This window comes from Mirounga angustirostris, unplaced genomic scaffold (genome assembly GCF_029215605.1).
Source record: "Mirounga angustirostris isolate CCGP_5_RB_7025 unplaced genomic scaffold, mMirAng1.0.hap1 SCAF_6, whole genome shotgun sequence".
Classification (NCBI taxonomy): Eukaryota; Metazoa; Chordata; class Mammalia; order Carnivora; family Phocidae; genus Mirounga; species Mirounga angustirostris.
This window is the reverse complement of record NW_026991714.1, coordinates 20811731-20832379: the sequence shown is the minus strand read 5'-3', so window position 1 is coordinate 20832379 and position 20649 is coordinate 20811731. Positions and strand designations below refer to the sequence as shown.

At 38.3% G+C, this 20649-nt stretch overlaps 2 long non-coding RNA genes across 4 annotated transcripts in view; one reads left to right on the top strand and one right to left on the bottom strand.

Annotated features, from left to right (window-relative positions):
- LOC135364703 (uncharacterized) overlaps positions 1-20649 on the top strand; it is a 203755-nt gene that overhangs the window by 69458 nt on the left and 113648 nt on the right. The gene's annotated exons all lie outside the window — the stretch shown is intronic.
- The window catches only part of LOC135364704 (uncharacterized), a 49556-nt gene that overhangs the window by 13869 nt on the left and 15038 nt on the right, over positions 1-20649 (bottom strand). Inside the window, exon 2 of the long non-coding RNA XR_010412198.1 lies at positions 20307-20502. This is a non-coding gene — a long non-coding RNA (uncharacterized LOC135364704). The remainder of the gene's footprint in view (positions 1-20306; positions 20503-20649) is intronic.

Below are 20649 nucleotides of genomic sequence, written 5' to 3'. Positions count from 1 at the left end.
TTCCCAATGCCACCACACCAAGCAACTTGCTGTATATAGAACATGCCAAGCATTGTCCTGCCTTGGGGGCTTGACCTTTGCTTTTCCCTTGTCTGGATAGCTCTTTCTCCAGATATATTTGCATGGCTCACTCCCTCACCTCCTTCAGATCTCCAACGTCCCCTTTTCTGAGAGGCCTTCCTTAACCAGGCAATATAAAATTTGTACTACCCCTCATCACCATCATGATCACCCTTACTCTGTTTATTTTTCTTCATTTATACCCATCAACCACTGACATTTGATATATTTGATTGTTGTCTCTCACCTCACTAGTCTATAAATTCCATGAGAGTAGGGACTTTATTCTCTTCTTAACTCCCTGAACCTAGAATGGTAGGCATTAAAAATATTTGACAAATCAATAAATGGATTAATAAATGTTTTTGGAGTCTAAAGACTTCTGAGTTTCTCTATTTAAGTGAAACTTCTGCTTATTAATAGTAAGCTGATGGAATTATGAAGGCTCCCTTTGCAGGTGTGATTTGTATTGTAGAGAGAAGTTCGTGGAATTTTTTGGTGTCTCCCAAGGGGAGTAAGTAGGTGACTGTTCCCTTCTATGCATACAGCTAGCTCTATCTATGTCCAAAAATCAAACTTTATTTCTGAGAAATTTTTTGCTCAACTTTCAATCATTCTGCACATTTCAATGGACCCAAGTCACTATGGGGTGTCATTATGCAGCTCCCAGCACTCCCAGCTCCTCCCAATCACCTACTAATTGAATATTTAAAATGGTCACAAAGAGGAAAATCTTGTTTCGAAGCAGGCCCTTGCTGTGATTCAGAGGTGAGAAATGTGCCTTTGGCTCCTTCTCCTCCTGGAGACACTGGGTAGCTTGTTTAATCTCCTGCTTGGTTGGTGAGCAAGTTACAATCTATTTCCCATTTGAAGCTCAGTTGTGCTTATGATGTGATGATTAGGGTATCTGTTGAAGGACCACGGCATCCTTTCTAGGAATAGAACAAAACTATAAAACATAAAACCTCTCAGGTAGCTTTTAGTCTAAAGCCACGCCTATAGATGAAGCTTATTCATACAATTGGTGATGAACAACAATAAAAGCCTACTATAGTCTCAAATATTTCTTTCTTTTTCTCTACTTTCTCCTTATGAACCAGATATCTGGCACCAAATTGTTGTGTTTGCAATGTTTTCCATGTACCTTGCATGTTAGATTCAGCCTAAATTCCCAGCAGAACCCTTTTAAAACAGTTTTAGCATTCAACAATGAATCAATTGTAACCATTTAAAATTCATTTATTTATTTATTTTATTTATTTATTTGACAGAGAGAGACACAGCGAGAGAGGGAACACAAGCAGGGGGAGTGGGAGAGGGAGAAGCTGGCTTCCTGCCAAGCAGGGAGCCCGATGCGGGGCTCGATCCCAGGACCCTGGGATCATGACCTGAGCTGAAGGCGGACGCTTAACGACTGAGCCACCCAGGCGCCCCATGTAATCATTTAAAATTTAAAAGATACTTCCACAGAAAGCTTGAAAGTAGTTTTTCTTCTCTTCTTCCAGGAGAATCTTATCATTGGGAGTTAGTAGGTATATTCCCTCACACTTTCTAAATTTGGTAGGAATGTTTGGCAGCAACTTAGATGCTACTTCAGATAATAATTACAAACATCGTAATTATAAGCTTTGTTTAGTACAACTTGTGTTCACATGGTCATGTGGTAGGTTAATTAATATGTGAACATATTTGTGAGTGCCAACTTTAACTACCATCTTGCCTTTAAAAATAAACCTGTAAGAGCTGCTTAACTTCTACAAAAACAAATTTAAAGTAGGTCTAACTTTCCTAATTCATAAGTGGTCTCCATATGATCAGCCTTTCCTTTATCTGGAGCATCTAGCTTAGCTAAGTAAATGTTTTTAAGAATTTTTTTTTCTCGTGTCAGGGCACCTGGGTGGCTCAGTCAGTTATGCATCTGCCTTTGGCTCAGGTCATGATCCCAGGGTCCTGGGATCGAACCGCATCAGGCTCTCTGCTCAGTGGGAAGTCTGCTTCCCCCTCTCCCTTTGCCCTTCCTCTCTGCTCATGTTCTCGCTCTCAAATAAATAAAATAGTTTTCTCATGTCATGTCACTATTAAAAGACTTTGCTTTACATTTCCAATAGAAGCCAACTCAATTGTGCATACACACATGCACACACACAGAGGACCTACTCTATAAGAGGTAGTTGGCTAAGCCAGCAGGGAAGTACAAAAATGAATAAGTAACCACATTGTAGAGTGGATTCTTTTTGCACTTGTCTTCAGGAAACAGCTAATCCACTCTACTGGTTGAAAAGTTTTTTATCCTTACCCCTCTCTAATTTCGGATGTATACTCCACTTTTATTTCAAGCTACTGAGTAGAGAGAACAGATCCTAAAAATGATTTGTGCGTATTTATTGGTAAGAAACATCACCTTTTACAAGAAGTGAACTTAAGTCTTTTAAAAACTAATAACATGGTTTGCATCCTTGCTTCTTAAAGGCTATTAGGATTAAATAGCATGCTTGTAAAAAACATGAGCCAAGACTTATAATCTCTAAAGGTGGGTGATAATAAGAAGTTCAAACATGTGACTCTAACAATCAGTGAAAATATTTAGAAAGTTGAGGGATGAGAGCAACTCTCATCAGTGTTAAAATTACATTGGTCATTCTAGTAATGCTCAATAGTCGACCAATTTCTTTCTCTAGCAACAGTATTTATCACACTAAAAGAAATCCATACTCTGCTCTTTAATGCAGGAGGGAAATTTTTTTGAAAATCTTTCAGATGTAGTTATAAGATTTGATATATAAATATTAATTGCTATGTTTCAGTTGGATATTGTGTTAAAAGATGTCAGCCCTGTTTTAGAATAGCTGAATCTGACCCTCCATCTAAATATGGGTCATTGGCAAATGAAACAAAATAAATAAAATTAATCTTTGAGGAGCTAAAGTAAACGAAAAATTCCCCTAAATATAAATAAATAAGACTAGAACAGAATGTGCCCCTTTGAAAAAATAAATAACTGGCCACAGTTGTTCAAAGCTAACTGAAGTATTCCATTATATGTTTCAGGAGGATTTATATTCTATTGTATGTATACGGTGTTTAAGAGTATAACTAATGAGGGGCGCCTGGGTGGCTCAGTTGGTTAAGAGACTGCCTTCGGCTGGGGTCATGATCCTGGAGTCCCTGGATCGAGTCCCTGGATCGAGTCCCGCATCGGGCTCCCTGCTCGGCAGGGAGCCTGCTTCTGCCTCTGACCCTCCCCCCTCTCATGTGCTCTCTCTCTCTCATTCTCTCTGTCTCAAATAAATAAATAAAATCTTAAAAAAAAAAAGAGTATAACTAATGAAATCTTATGGAAATTGGTACTGGTGATAAATTGAGAGGCCCTTCCTATAAGTGTTGCACTGGTATTAACTGGTCAAACATACAAAACTACAGTTAACAAATGGTATCTTCTTGAGATTGTTTGACCAAAAGAAGGAATCATTCATATAAAAAGATCTGAAAAAATATGAGATGATGATGTCAAAATAATTTTGATATTATTTGTCATTACTCAGTTAGCTGTCATTGTAAAATATCTTATGGAACTTTTAATTTTATCTTCACAAATATCTTATTTCATTAAACAGCTCATAATCTCATTGAAAGCTTTCTAAAATTTTACTTCTTTGTATTTCTCTTCTGTATAGACAAGCAATTTGTATGGGTTCTGTACTTAATAAATAGGTTTTGGATTTTTGATTGAGAAAGGAGATATGTGGTTAAAAATATGATTTCTATACTACTTGGATTAGCAATTTATAGAGAATAAGAACATAATTAGATACACTTTAAGTCTAATTTGAACATAGTTCAGTGGCTACCTAAGTGCCTAATCTAGATGCTACAGAGTGATACCACTTCATTTTCTAAATGCAGAAGTACTGACTAGTAAAAGGCTTTAATTAACAGTGTGGCAAATAATAGGATTGATTTTATCATGTACATAAATTGATAACTAATACATAGGTATTTGTTATATAGTCACATTCTTCACAGTTCAAGATGTGATAAATCACATAAACATTAAATTAGGCAAATGAATTTTTCTATTTTATAAATTTTTGAAAAGACAGCAAATAAACAGAGGTTAAAGAAAATGTCCTACTTTCAAAAAACTAAAAAAATAGTGCAATTCCATGGCTGTTTCTTTCTGTTTTTTTTGTTGTTGTTGTTGTTTCTTTTCTGTTTCTTTCTTTCTTTTTTTTTTTTTTAAAGATTTTATTTATTTATTTGAGACAGAGAGAATGAGAGACAGAGAGCATGAGAGGGAGGAGGGTCAGAGGGAGAAGCAGACCCCCCGCCGAGCAGGGAGCCCGATGCGGGACTTGATCCCGGGACTCCAGGATCATGACCTGAGCCGAAGGCAGTCGCTTAACCAACTGAGCCACCCAGGTGCCCCTCTTTTCTGTTTCTTTCATATAAATTATGGGAAACAAGAAGCTTTAATTGATGCATGGGATACTGCATTGCTGCACACTTAATAATTTAACACTGATTATTTAGAAAGCAACAACTATATTTCTAAGACCCATAGAAAGAATAAAAAGTAACTGAAAATCCCCATTAGTGTAAGTTACTTTATTAATTTACAAATAATGAAGATGGTGACTTATCAATTACTATCAATACATACAACCATCATTCACTGTACTTGTAGTATAGAAATGTGTCCTATGACTCTCCATTGATGAATTAGAAGGAAAAAATATAAGACAGTATATGAAACTGAATGAGACATACTAAAGTTTCTCTTTTCTTAATGCCATAATTTATATCCTCCCTTCATCCTGAATTTGCTGAAAGTTTATAATAAGAATTGTGTGTGTGTCTATAAACTTATAAAATCAAACATTTTTTAGAGACCTCAAAACCCTCCAGGCAAACCTGTTTCCCACGAAAGCAATTAGCTTCAACCTGCTTCACGTAACCCCTCAGCTGTTGCTTGTACATTTGGAACATCAAGCTTGGTATTTTACAGATGAGTCTTAATTTTGGGGAAAATGTCCTATGTTTGGCCAAACTGTGTGAATCCCACAATTGGTCCTCATTCTGCCCTGTAGTTTGCTCTTGGAAATCTATTCCCTCTCCACTTCCCTTTCTCTTGTTAAATTTCCATTTTTCTCAAAAAACAAGTGTTTTTCAGGTCTTTCATCATCCTAGTTGTTTTGTATCTGTTCAGCTTATCAAGAATATCCCTTTTACAACTCAAGGGGATACACTTCTGGGTGTTGTAAGCAACACACAGTCTCATATATTTCTTATCCTGGACATTAATTTTCTGATAACGTAGCTAAACAGGACATTTATTTTTAGCAGCTCCTTAACACTAAGCCTACATTAGTATCGAAATTAATTAACAGTCATAGATTTATTTCTTATGAACTATTAATTCAGTTCTTACACAACCTGAACTTACGAAGTGTCTATTCTGAAACTTCAATATACAGCTTTACTACCATGTTTGATTGGATTTCATCTTGTTGATTTTTTCCTTCATATTCTAGATCTAGCCTTAGCATCTCTTCTCTCCAGTGCATCCTTATGTATTGCTGCCAGAGTGCTAATTCCTGTTGTGTTTATTTAAAGCTTCTGCCTGAAAAGCCAATCTGCAAACATTGCAGCCTGGCATTCAAAGTCCTGTGTCTCCCAAGTGCCTACGGAGAGACCATGGCAGTGTGGCAAGAGTGTTGGCCAGTCAACAGGTCTACTTTCTAGTCTGACTCTGGTATTTGTTGGTTGGTAACTTAGGAAGTCACTCAGACTCAGTTTCTTTGTCTGTATTAAAGTGGGGAAAAATCAGGCCATCTGCCTACTCTAAAGGTTTGGGGGACTTCATTTTTATTTTTTTAATTTTAATTTTTAAAATTTTTATTTATTTTTTTTAAGTAGGTGCCATGCCCAATGCAGGGCTTGAACTCATAACCCTGAGATCAAGACCTGAGCTGAGATCAAGAGTTGGATGCTCGGGCGCCTGGGTGGCTCAGTCGTTAAGCGTCTGCCTTCGGCTCAGGTCATGATCCCGGGGTCCTGGGATCGAGTCCCACATCGGGCTCCCTGCTCAGCAGGAAGCCTGCTTCTCCCTCTTCCACTCCCCCTGCTTGTGTTCCTGTTCTCGCTATATCTCTCTCTGTCAAATAAATAAATAAAATCTTTAAAAAAAAAAAAAAAAAGAGTTGGATGCTCAACCAACAGCCACCCAGGCACCCCAAAGGTTTGGGGGACCTTAATTAAAACAGATGATGGATGTGGAAATGAAGGCCTATAAAAATGTAAGATCTTGATAATACAAAGAATTATCAAGCCAACTTGTGGTGTTGGAAGTCTTTTATGATCTGACCCTGACCTGCCTTCCAATCTTGTTTTCTGTTACTGGACACTGACTTCTTTCCTGAACATCTAAACACATTTTATTTCTTATTAGTCCCTAAACACATTCAGATATTCATCTTCTGTCTTTGCTAAAACTGCCTGGAATATTCTCCCCCACCCTCAGCTCACTCTTTCTCTTTCTCTCTCCCCCTCACTTCCTACCTCTAACTCAAGGCCAAACTCAAGTGCCATCTCTTTTTCTTTCTCTTTCTTTCTCTTTCTTTCTTTCTTTCTTTCTTTCTTTCTTTCTTTCTTTCTTTCTTTCTTTCTTTCTTTCTTTCTTGAGAGAGGGAGGGGCAGAGGGAGAGAGGAGAGAGAGAATTTAAAGCAGGCTCCACATTCAGCATGGAGTCTGACGATGAGGGGTTTGATCTCATGACATTGAGATCATGACCTGAGCCAAAATCAAGAGTCTGACATTTAACAGACTGAGCCACCCAGGCACCCCAATATCTCTTTTGTAAGGCTCTGATTTCCCTAATCAGAATTGATCTCTTCCTTCACAACATTTCTATAGAAAGAGTTCTGTATCCTCAGTATTTCATTTTCCTATCTTGTCCTAGAGTGTAGGTAGGCTTATTCCTATTTGTTTGCCCAACATGAGGAGCAGGGACCATGTGTTTTTACATTCCTGCAGTACTGGGAATTGGGCTTTATTATTATTATGCCCATTTTTAGAGGTGCCTCAATCAAGGAAGAGAGGTCAAGGCATTTACTCAGCTCATGCTATCTTTCAAGTGGTAGGAAGATCCTGGTCTGCCTGATTTCAAATCTTGGGGCTCTTTATGCAGTGTGGTACGGCATCCAGACTTCTCCACGTCTGTCTTGCCAAGTGTTTGTGAATTAACATGAATCCCTTTGTCTCGCTCAGCTTCATCTGTCACTTCAGTGTCCTTTATATGAAATTATATTTATCATTGCTCTGGAATTTTGAAATATGCTTTCATGTCACTTGGAGTGCATATCTTACTGTGCCCATGTTGGCCAATTTTGCTATTGAGACTGCTAAGGTGACCTTTTTTTTTCTTCCCCTAAAATTTTTTATTATTCCCACCTCACCAGTTAGATGGTTCTTGCTGCTTAGAATAAATCAACAACATCAACTCCTCAGTATTTCTCTAACTTCTGAAATATGACCTTTGGTATCACATGTTCTGCTCTGATCAAAATTATGTCAAGAGTCTGATGTTACTGAAGCTATGCTTCATTCATGCTTGGAATTCCTGGGCACTCTCCTCTACCTTGCTTGCTGATATTAGGTTGGTTCTGCTGAGTTAGACATTTTCCAAATTATTTTTGCTTCTGTCTTTTATCAATCTCTTGCCATCAGGTAGCCAGATGGAAAATTCAGTTCAGTTTTGGTTTTAAGGTATTTACCACCTTAACTTTTGTCAACTAACTTCTAGTTCTTAGTCTTGTGCCTAATGGATATATAATGTATACTTAGACTCTTCAACTTGTTGATAATAATGCATAAAATTGACATTTATTAATGCCTACTCCATGTCAGGTGCTGGGCTAAACGCCTTGTAGATATTTCTCTTTTCTTCCTCTGAGTGCTGAAAGTATTCCCATTTAACAGTGAGAAGGATGAGGTTTGTAAAGGTTTAATGACTTGCTTAAGGAGAGATAGGACTTGATTCTAAGCCTGTATGATACCCCAACCTATGGTCTTAACTAGGACCCAGTTATTGTTGTGTTTTCCCACCTGGCAGCTAAAAGAGAACTGCCACTTCTTTTTTTTTTTTTAATTTAATTTTATTATGTTAGTCACCATATATTACATCATTAGTTTTTTTTTTTTTTTAAAGATTTTATTTATTTATTTGACAGAGAGAGACACAGCGAGAGAGGGAACACAAGCAGGGGGAGTGGGAGAGGGAGAAGCAGGCTTCCCGCAGAGCAGGGAGCCCGATGTGGGGCTCGATCCCGGGACTCCAGGATCATGACCTGAGCCGAAGGCAGTCGCTTAACCAACTGAGCCACCCAGGCGCCCTACATCATTAGTTTTTGATGTAGTGTTCCATGATTCATTGCGTTATAACACTCAGTGCTCCATTCAGTATGTGTCCTGCTTAATACCTATCACTGAGCCAACACATCTCCCCACCTCCCTCCCCTCTAAAACCCTCAGTTTGTTTCTCAGAGTCCATAGTCTCTCATGGTTCGTCTCCCCCTCTGATCTCCCCCCCTTCATTTTTCCCTTCCTACTATCTTCTTCTTCTTCTTCTTCTTCTGCTTTTTTTTTAAACATATAATGTATTATTTGTTTCAGAGGTACAGGTCTGTGATTCATCAGTCTTACACAAATCACAGCACTCACCATAGCACATACCCTCCCCAATGCCCATCATGCAGCCACCCCAACCTTCCCACCCCCCATCAAGCCAGCAACCCTGTTTGTTTCCTGAGATTAAGAATTCCTCATATCAGTGAGATCATATGATACTTGTCTTTCTCTGACTGACTTATTTCACTTAACATAATATCCTCTAGTTCCATCCACATCATTGCAAATGGCAAGATTTCGTTTTTTGTGTGGTTTTTTTTTGATGGCTGCATAATATTCCATTGTGTATATATACCACATCTTCTTTATCCCTTCATCTGTTGGTGGACATCTTGGCTCTTTCCATAGTTTGGCTATTGTGGACATTGCTGCTATAAATCTCTTCGGATCACTACATTTGTATCTTTGGGGTAAATACCCAGTCGTGCAATTGCTGGGTTGTAGGGTAGTTCTATTTTCAACTTTTTAGGGAACCTCCATATTGTTTTCCAGAGTGGCTACACCAGCTTGCATTCCCACCAACAGTGTAGGAGGGTTCCCCTTTCTCTGCATCCCCGCCAACATTTGTCATTTCCTGACTTGGTGATTTTAGCCATTCTGACTGGTGTGAGGTGGTATCTCATTGAGGTTTTGATTTGGATTTCCCTGATGCCCAGTGATGTGGAGCACTTTTTCATGTGTCTGTTAGCTATTTGGATGTCTTTGGAAAAATGTCTGTTCATGTCTTCTGCCCATTTCTTGATTGGATTCTTTGTTCTTTGGGTGTTGAGTTTGATAAGTTCTTTATAGATTTTGGATACTAGCCCTTTATCTGATATGTCATTTGCAAATATCTTCTCCCATTCTGTCAGTTGTATTTTGGTTTTGTTGACTGTTTTCTTTGCTGTGCAAAAGCTTTTTATCTTGATGAAGTCCCAATGGTTCATTTTTTGCCCTTGTTTCCCTTGCCTTTGGCAATGTTTCTCGGAAGAAGTTGCTGCTTGTGTTCTCCTTTAGGATTTTGATGGACTCCTGTCTCACATTGAGGTCTTTCAACCATTTGGAGTCTATTTTTGTGTGTGGTGTAAGGAAATGGTCCAGTTTCATTCTTCTGCATGTGGCTGTCCAATTTTCCCAACACCATTTGTTAAGAGACTTTTTTCCATTGGACATTCTTTCCTGTTTTGTCGAAGATTAGTTGACCATAGAGTTTAGGATCCATTTCTGGGCTCTCTATTCTGTTCCATTGATCTATGTGTCTGTTTTTGTGCCAGTAATTACAGCTTTGTAATAGAGCTGGAAGTTCGGAATTGTGATGCCGCCAGCTTTGCTTTTCTTTTTCAACATTCCTCTGGCTATTCGGGGTCTTTTCTGGTTCCATACAAATTTTAGGATTATTTGTTCCATTTCTTTGAAAAAAGTGGATGGTATTTTGATGGGGATTGCATTGAATGTGTAGATTGCTCTAGGTAGCACAGACCTTTTCACAATATTTGTTCTTCCAATCCATGAGCATGGAACGTTTTTCCATTTCTTTGTGTCTTCCTCAATTTCTTTCATGAGTATTCTATAGTTTTCTGAGTACAGATCCTTTGCCTCTTTGGTTAGATTTATTCCTAGGTATCTTATGGTTTTGGGTGCAATTGTAAATGGGATCTACTCCTTAATTTCTCTTTTTTCTGTCTAGTTGTTGGTGTTTAGAAATGCAACTCATTTCTGTGCATTGATTTTATATCCTGCCACATTACTGAATTCCTCTATGAGTTCTAGCAGTTTTGGGATGGAGTCTTTTGGGTTTTCCACATAAAGTATCATATCATCTGCCAAGAGTGAGAGTTTGACTTCTTTGCCGATTTGGATGCCTTTTATTTCTTTTTGTTGTCTGATTGCTGAGGCTAGGACTTCTAATACTATGTTGAATAGCAGTGGTGATAGTGGACATCCCTGCTGTGTTCCTGACCTTAGGGGAAAAGCTCTCAGTTTTTCCCCATTGAGAATGATATTCGCTGTAGGTTTTTCATAGATGGCTTTTATGATATTGAGGTATGTACCCTCTATCACTACACTCTGAAGAGTTTTGATCAAGAAAGGATGCTGTACTTTGTCAAATGCTTTTTCTGTATCTATTGAGAGGATCATATGGTTCTTGTTCTTTCTTTTATTAATGTATTGTATCACATTGATTGATTTGTGGTTGTTGAAGCAACCTTGCAGCCAGGAATAAATCCCACTTGGTCGTGGTGAATAATCCTTTTAATGTACTATTGTATCCTATTGGCTAGTATTTTGGTGAGAATTTTTGCATCCATGTTCATCAGGGGTATTGGTCTGTAATTCTCCTTTTTGATGGGGTCTTTGTGTGGTTTGGGGATCAAGGTAATGGTGGCCTCATAAAACGAGTTTGGAAGTTTTCCTTCCATTTCTACTTTTGGGAACAGTTTCAGAAGAATAGGTATTAATTCTTCTTGAAATGTTTGGTAGAATTCCCCTGGGAAGCCATCTGGCCTTGGGCTCTTGTTTGTTGGGAGATTTTTGATGACTGCTTCAATTTCCTTAGTGGTTATAGGTCTGTTCAGGTTTTCTCTTTCTCCCTGGTTCAATTTTGGTAGTTGATACATCTCTAGGAATGCCTCCATTTCTTCCAGATTATCTAATTTGCTGGCATATAATTGCTCGTAATATGTTCTTATAATTGTTTGTATTTCTTTGGTGTTGGTTGTGATCTCTCCTCTTTTGTTCATGATTTTGTTGATTTGGGTCACTTCTCTTTTCTTTTTGGTAATCTGGCCAGGGGTTTCACTATCTTATTAATTCTTTCAAAAAACCAGCTCCTAGTTTCGTTGATCTGTTCTACTGTTCTTTTGGTTTCTATTTCATTGATTTCTGCTCTGATCTTTATTATTTCTCTTCTCCTGCTGAGTTTTGGCTCTAATTGCTGCTCTTTCTCCAGCTCCTTTAGGTGTAGGGTTAGGTTGTATATTTGAGACCTTCTTGTTTCTTGAGAAAGGATTGTATTGCTATATACTTTCCTCTTAGGACTGCCTTTGCTGCATCCCAAAGACTTTGAACAGTTGTGTTTTCATTTTCATTGGTTTCCATGAATTTTTTTAATTCTTCTTTAATTTCCTGGTTGACCCATTCATTCTTTAGTAGGATGCTCTTTAGCCTCCATGTATTTGAGTTCTTTCCGACTTTCCTCTTGTGATTGAGTTCTAGTTTCAAAGCATTGTGGTCTGAAAATATGCAGGGAATGATCCCAATCTTTTGGTACCGGTTGAGACCTGATTTATGACCTAGGATGTGATCTATTCTGGAGAATGTTCCATGGGCACTAGAGAAGAATGTGTATTCTGTAGCTTTGGGATGGAATGTTCTGAATATATCTGTGAAGTCCATCCGGTCTAGTGTGTCATTTAAAGCCTTTATTTCCTTGTTGATCTTTTGCTTAGATGATCTATCCATTTCAGTGAGGGGGGTGTTAAACTCCCCTACTATTATTGTATTGTTGTCGATGTGTTTCTTTGATTTTGTTATTAATTGAAATGCCACTTGTTCTTATGTTATTGAAAATCAGTTATTATTCACATTCAATTAATATATGCATGTGTATGTGAAATGCTTTTGTATTTTTTCTCATTGCAATAACAGTTATCCTAACAATATGCAAACTCTCCAACAACCATGAAATATATTAGCAGTTATTTTTATCCTGGATTTAATATACATAAAAGCATCAGTATTAGCCATGATTTTTATAACAATAATAGCTAACATGGATAGCATTTTCTAGTTCAAAGTGCTTTTCATGTATTATTTCATTTATCCTCTCAACACCCATTAAAGTAGGGTTATTATTATTATCCCTTTTTTTAAAAGTTGAGGAAAATAGAGGCACAGAGAAGTCCCTTGTCCTAGACCTTTGCTACTCAAGCAGCTGCATCTGCTTCCTCTGGAAGCTTGTTAGAAATGCAGAACTTCAAGCCCCACCTCACCATCTATGGAATCAGAATATGCATTCAATAAGATTCTTAGGTATTCACACATACATTAAAGTCAGAGGCACATGACTCTAAATCACACAGCTGGTGCAGAGGAAGCTAGGATTAAATCCCATGCAGTTGGACTCTGACAGGACTCTCAAACACCACATTAGGTTGTCTTAATAGTTATAGAAATGAATGAGAAGCATTTAATCATCATGAAAAAAATATTGCCACATACTTAATGTGCCTATGGATTATGTGAAACATGGATAGGATTTTACTTTAATGAATTATACTTTTTTTAATAAATAGAAATACTGATTTCTCATCAATCACTTTTATATTTGATTATTTATCATAATCCAACCTTATTTTTCTACTCTATCCTCCATCTCTTCTTTTTATTCATTCTTTAAAAAATTTACTCATTTATTCCATAAGCATATGAAGAGTGACTTGTATTTGTTAAGCATTTTTCTTTTTTTTTAGGTGTGAGAATACAAAGACAAATTAGACCCAATTCCTGACCACAAGACATTTAGTGGCATCAGAACACAGATCATTACAAGTTTAAATGACTGTTGTAATGGAATTATTTACTAAGTGCAGTGGGAACATAGCAGAAAGGATGTCTTAGTTGAGATGCCCCCAAAGCAGACCTTAAGACAAAGATTCAAATGGCAAGTAGTGTTTTTGGTAAGCAAAAACAATGCTGAAAGAGGAGTGATCAAGAATGACAGGAAAAGGAAAATGGACAATGAAGCCAGCTACCACTGAGGATGATTAGACTTTAAAACTTTGGGGGCTAGTATAACAACCATGCCCCAGAGTTATTTTTCATTCAAGGGGCAGGGAGTTGGAATATTTATACCCCAACTTTGATCTGTCATTGGTTGAAGCTGCCCCTGGGGACATTCATCCAGGTCAATGCAGGCTTGCTGCAGAGGCAGATGATGTGTCCTTTGGCAGAGAAATGCAGACACTGGCAGGTGGAAAGCAGGCCTGAGTGCCCCGAGTGGTTAGGGCTAAGGGATGTGGACTAGACATCCATAGCCTCTGCTTCGACCAGTCTGAGGACTCAGGGAAAGTTCCACTGAGAAAGTGATTCTTGGATCTACTCTTGATGGCACAAGATTTCCACTAGGCAGACACGGTGGAATCATGAATGTCTTTTCCAGGAAGAGTAAACAGCACATGCAAAGACAGAGAGGCAGGAGAGAATTGAGAAGCTAAAGGTTGTCCAATGCTCCTCAAGTCTAGGGGATAGCACCAAAAGGGGCTCTGTGTGTCATACCATGTTCAATTTTTCTCTTGTGGGAAATAGGAAGCCCCTGAAGATTTTTGAGTAGAAGTGTGACATGGTTGAATTTATAGATTTAAAGAGACCATTTTGGCTAGGGTAGTGGGGATTGATTAAAGGAGGTGGGGATGAAGGCAGTGGATTTTGAAATGGTCTCCAGCAAGATAAGATGAGGGTGGTGGTGCAGTTGGAGGGGAAAGGGGCAAGTTTGAGACAGTTGATATGGTAAAATGGTAGGACTTAGTGACTACTTTACTGAAGGAGATGGGAGAGGGGGGAGAGACTGCTAGACTCTGATGTGGATGACTGTGGGCAAAAGAACATGGTTCTGGTGTCTGAAAGTGTCATTAAATGGTTTTGTATAGTCTCTCTGCCCACCAGGAAATCGAATTCAACATTCCCAGAGTTTGCAGCTGGGGTAACCCTTAAAAATAGGAGAAAAAGAGATGGAATGAAGAAGTACACATATTATTTCATCTGCTAGGAATCCAAATCTCTAACAGCTGATATTTTGAAAAGCTGAGGTAACTTGGAAGCCTCAGTTCAAGTAAAATTTCCCCATCTTTCTGCTTGGAGTCATGATCCCTAATGTAAAGAAATACTGGTGGAGGCAGTGGTGCTAAAAGTGATTTCCCTGAAAAATAATCTTAAAAAAGAAAGTCTTCTACAAGTCTCATAGTCTAAAGGGAGTTGAGTCACTGAGGATGACAAATTTGGACCATACATTATTTATTCTTCCTCTTGGTTGTCAGAAAAAGTTGTGCTGAGATACTGATCCCTGCAGCTCTTGCCTGGGATTGTCAGGACAATGTATTCCTAGTCACCCCAGACCTGGAGGGATCTCATGGAACATACCCAGGGATCCTGATCATGATGTGAAAAATATTGGGATGCATTTTTGTAAGGTATCCTTAAAGTCAACATTCATTCATTAACACATTTATTGAAGTCCTACTGTATTCCAAGTACATGGTATGGGGCTCCTTTTTATAGAGTTTAATAGCAAAGGAAAACCTTAAACTAACAATAGTCAACTAAAGACTTTGAGAATGAATAAAGAAACACTTATTACAGGCTAACATTTTGTTTTTTCATTTAAGTGGATTTCGATCATCTTTTCATTTAAGGACAAATCATGGAGGGGGGGAAACAAGATATTCAATGTTCGACTTTTTCTGTAATTTCTCAAATAGTTTTTAAGCAAAGCATTTATTCAAATGGATAGTGAATGAAGAAATGAGAACCCCAGAATTATTCATCATTAATCCATCCATTGAATAAATACTAATGAGTTTTAACTCTGAGATATGTACTAGCATAGTTGTTGGGTGCAGTGAATTAAAAAGCACATCTCTGGGGCACCAGGGTGGCTCAGTCAGTTAAGCAGCTGGCTCTTGATTTTGGCTCAGATCATGATCTCAGGGCCCTGGGATCAAACCCCACATTGGGCTCCACACTCAGTGAGACATAATTTTGAAAATGCATCAGGTGTGTGAATAGACACTGTTACAAAGTGTTTCTGGAGCACAGAGATGCTCAGAAGGATTTCAGCAAAGCAATGGGGAAGAAAAGCTTTCCACTTCTTTTAAATCCCAGGTTTGACAGTTTGCTTCTTTGTATATACACTTGCAACTTTAGAACAAAATTTATACTCTAAATGTTTCATGTGGCCAATATCGTGCAAAATGTATTGTAGTGGGTATACACCAGACACGTACAGAATGGTTTCCTCAGCTATCCCTTCTTTGGGAACTGCCCCATGATCCCACCATCCAGAGTCACAAAAGTGGACCTTTGGGAGTCCTGTCATAAAATAACTCTGTTTTATGACTAGGGAGAGTCACTTGATCCAAACTGTATTGGAGTTTCTTTCCTAGAATTCTAGAAGTGAGACCCAGAGGATGAGATTCATTTTCTCTGTGAACTGGACCTTATGCCTAGTCCAGAGCTATTGGAAGTCTTACTTCTCATGTGGATTTAAGAACAAAGGAAACCAGTCTAGACACAGTGAGAAGAAATCTTATTCACTTGAAGGAGAAACAAAAGAGAAAATTCCAATGGCTTTGTAGCCTTGGTCCAGACCCTTCCAGAAGTCTTGTAGCATTCATGCCTTTAAGCATAAGGGATTTTTTTGGATCCTAATAATAAAGTTCCATTCTCTGCCTAAGCTAGTTAGAATGGGTTTCTGCAATTAAAAAAAAAAATCCTAAATAATTCCAGTAGGAATCTATTGTTTACTTCCTCAGATTTCCTCTTTGACTCCTGTCTACCTGCCTTCTCCTTTTCTACCAGCATCTAGAAACCACTTTGGGGGAACTTTTTTTTTTTTTTTTTTTATGTTTTTAGCCATTATGGAAGGTGAAGTGAGTGGGATTGACTTCCCCTCAGGCCCAGGGAGGGACCTTCTGCAAAGCCCATACTCTTGCTTATAGTGATTGGTTTCAGAATAGGTCTGTGAGTTTCCACTTAAGTGGATGGCCTGAAGAGATGCTAAGTGAGAAATTCTGGGAGAAATACCCCCACTGTCATTTTACTAGAGATGTTCTCTCCTCTTCCAAACAATGTGGCAGGAGAATGTGAAGTCTACAGGTGCTGTAGATCTTCCTATTGTGGAAGGAAGCAGGGAGCCCAAGGAGGGCTCAGGACCCTGAGATCATGACTTGAGTAGGAGGGACACCCTTAACCAACTGAGCCAAAGGAGGAGCTGAGAACACAGAGAAACAGATACATGGTGGCTTCATGGATCAGATCATGACTGAAGTCAACACTGAGTCTGTACATTTATTTTTTCCTCTTTATTTTATTTATTTATTTTGGTTTGAGTCATTTGAGTCAGACTTGCTACTTCTAAACAAAAACATCATAACCAACAGCAATGCATTCAGAATATTTTCGCCAGGTCCTTGGTTTTTTTTTTTTTCTAACATCTTTGCCTGAAAAACCTTCAGATTTATAGACCCTGGGTTTATAAATGCAGTCACTTCTGTTGTCCTTTTGAAATGTTGATCTGATAGTATTGCTCTTACTCACATATTACAATGAGGCGACATTTGGACAGTCCACAGTATCAAATGGGGAACAGAATGTTAGAGATGAGACAAGAGAATGAGATGTACTCTTTTGATCAGGGATATCTTAATACAATACTTAATAAGTATTATGTACTTAGAAATTGAGTAACCTCAGAAGTTTTAGTTTCTGGAACACCTTTTTTTGTGTGTGTGTGTGAATATTTTCAACTAATAGTTTTAGGTTTTTAGGCTTAAGGATTAGAAAGCTTTCTGGCAAGGGATGTTGTAGATAAAATTGCACCTCCCAAAGTAGGATAACCTGCTCTATAAACTGTTAAATTATGTCTTTAACTTAGCCATTTGTCATAGAAAGGGGTGATAAATATTTTTGATAACTTTAAAAAATATATTTTATTTATTTGAGAGAGAGAGAGAGAGGAGCAGAGGGGGAGGGAGAGTAGGAGGCAGAGAATCTCCAGTAGACGTCTTGCTGAGCACAGAGCCTGACGCAGGGCTTGATCTCATGACCCTGAGATCATAACCTGAGCTGAAACCAAGAGTTGGATGCTCAACCAACTGAGCAGCCCAGGCACCCTCATTTTTGATAATTTTAAACCAAACTGTCCCTCTAGAAAATGATCAGATATTCTATGGTTGAGCTAGTCTTCCTATCCAGTGAGGTTGCCTCTGAGGATTCTTGCGAATAAATTATGTATTCTCTTGCCAGCACCAAGCTTTGGACCTCCATTCCACTGCTGGGGGATTCTCAAAATTCTCAAGTTTCTGTAAATATAGACAAGTTAAAATTCTCTTCCCTTGCCTTCCTCTTTCTCCTTCATCTCTTTTTCATCTTTCTCTTCCTTTCTTTCTCATTTTAACAAACCCAGAGAATATTTTTACTGGAAATACCCTTCTGTCTTTAAACTTCCCATAACAAAACCAATAAATAGACTACAGACCTATCCAATCAAATCTTTATTTATGCTTAATTTGAATCACCAAATAACTGTGGATAAAACTATAAGCCTAAATGATCTGTTTACCAACTTCTCTATTTCAAGTTTTGGAGATCTAGCCTTCTATAAAAAAGCTGTTTTTAGATTTCTGAGTACATGATCACAAATGTTAGCTAACTCTTCTTTCCTTGGATGATGAGTAAATTTGGACAAAGATGTTTTGTGTATTGTTTTGACTATTCCTTTGTCACAGGATCCTTCTGGTATTCTGGAAACTCAAATACCTGACAAGACATGTTGTTAGTATCACTAGATAAAAGAGTAGATTTAAGAAACAGTTTCTTGTTCAGACACCATCAGTGTTTGAAAGAAATCACTTTCCTTTCTCATATGGTGACATTTAGAAGTCGTACTCTAGACAGTAATTTTTTAGGGTGTTGTGATCTACAAGACTTGTGACTTAAATCTCAAGTTTAGAAAAGAATCTTAAGATGCAATGTTCTTGGGGTGCCTGGGTGGCTCAGTTGGTTAAGGGTCTCCCTTCTACTCAAGTCATGATCTCAGGGTCCTGAGCCCTCCTCGGGCTCCCTGCTCAGTAGGGAGTCTGCTACTCCCTCTCCTTTTGCCTCTCCCCCTCCACCGCTCAGGCTCTCTCTCTCTGTGTCTCTCAAATAAAGAAATAAAGTCTTAAAAATAAAAGATGCAGTGTTCTTTCCTATAACGTATGAAATGCTGAAGGCAGCTGTCAAAGATGTGAAAACAGGGCTACTAGACAGAGAGGTTTAGTGGCTTGCTTAAAGTCACATAGATGGTAAGTGTCTGACCCTAATGTCTAGGCCCTTAGCCACAAGAATAATAATTCTTAATTCACTGAGCACTTCCTTGAGCCAGGCAAGGCTTCACATGCAGTAACTTGACAGTAACTTCTCTTACTTTACTTATTTATTTACTTATTTCTGTATGTTTTGTGCCCATACAATGTGATATCTTCATAACTGTTAGTTTAAGTAGACCCCCTCATGGGTCTAGATGACAAGCTGGATTTTGATGGAAGGTAGGCCAAGAGTAAGTGCTGGAGAGAGGACCAGCTCTTGTGATGAAGTGGAGATTTTTTTTTTTTTAATTGTGGTAAGAACATTTAACATGAGGTCTACCCTTTTCACAACATTTTAAGTGTACAATACAGTATGGACAACTATAGGCACTCTGTTGTACAGAGGATCTCTAGAACTTATTTAAATGCATGACTGAAACTTCATACCCATCGAATAGCAACTTTCCATTTCCCCATTTCCCAAGCCACTGGCATCTAACATTCTACCCTCTGCTTTTATGAGTTTGACTATTTTAGGTATCTCATATAAGTGGAATCATGTAGTATTTATCTTTGGGAGACTGGTTTTATTTCACTTAGCATAGCATCTTCCAGCTTCATCCATGTTATATATGGCAGGATTTCAAGAAGTAGAAATTTTTAATAAGAATAACGGACATCCACTGATACTGGTGCTCATACTTCACAGGTTGTGGTAGAGGTTGGATGCTTTCTCCTCTTCATCTGTAGCAAAACCCCTGGCTTTTAGCTGGGCACACCTGCAGAAGTGATGTGTTCTGGAAAATGTCCTTAAAGACTAGGAGCATGCCCTTCTTTTCTGCTTCTGTCCTCCTGCATGGGATGGGGCCTGAATAACTGGAGCTCCAGGAACCATCATGTACCATGAGGGAAGCTTGGGGATTAGGCAACAAGGTAGAAGTAGCCTGACTTTCTGATATTACAAAGGGCCACTTGTGTTCTAGAATGAATCTCTTTGGACACTTGCATGTGAGAGTGAAGGAAACTTACCTTGTTTAAACCATAGTTATTTTTGAAATGCTATTCATAGCTGAAATAAATCCTAACTAATTCACATATATCATGTCATTTGATCCTGACAATAACTCTCTGAGATAGGTACTATTATTATCTCATTTGTAGGTGAAGAAATCAAGGCCCAGAGAACCTTAGTAACTTTCTCATGGTCATCCAACTATTGGATGGTAAAGCTGGGATTCTAATACCCCCTCTTAGAAACAAGAATGTATTCATCAAATATTAGATTAACTGGACAAAAAATCCCCCCTGGTCTTATGTCTCTAGTTAGGGTATCTTTCTAATAAGACTATGTGAGAGGCCTGACCCTCTAGACAAATAGTTCATTGAAAAGCTCTCATCACAGCAGATACCTAGTGGAGACTACATGATGTTTTGGTTAGGATGTTTTTGTCTTTGTTACTGAATATTTAATTCAAACTGGTTTGAACAATTAAGAATTTTTTTTTTTTTTAGCTTACATAAAAGGAGAATCAGACATAGAGCGGTCTTCAGGGTTAGTTGATTCAGCAGGTAGGTGATGTTAATAAGAACACAGGCTCTTTCCCCTCTCTGCTCTGTGGCCCACAGCATCAGTTTCATTCAGAAGTTGGTGCTTTCTGTGGTAACAAGAAGGCTGCTTGTAGCAATCAGGATTATCCATTTTCTTATTCACATCTAGCAGAAAGAGAGAAGGCATTTCCTCATTTTTCTTTTAAAATTGAGATAGAACTTTCTTATAAGCTTCCTGATAACATTCACCTGTCCAATAGCAATTGGTTCTAGGTATAGACTGAAGGGAAATGTCAACATATAAATGATAAT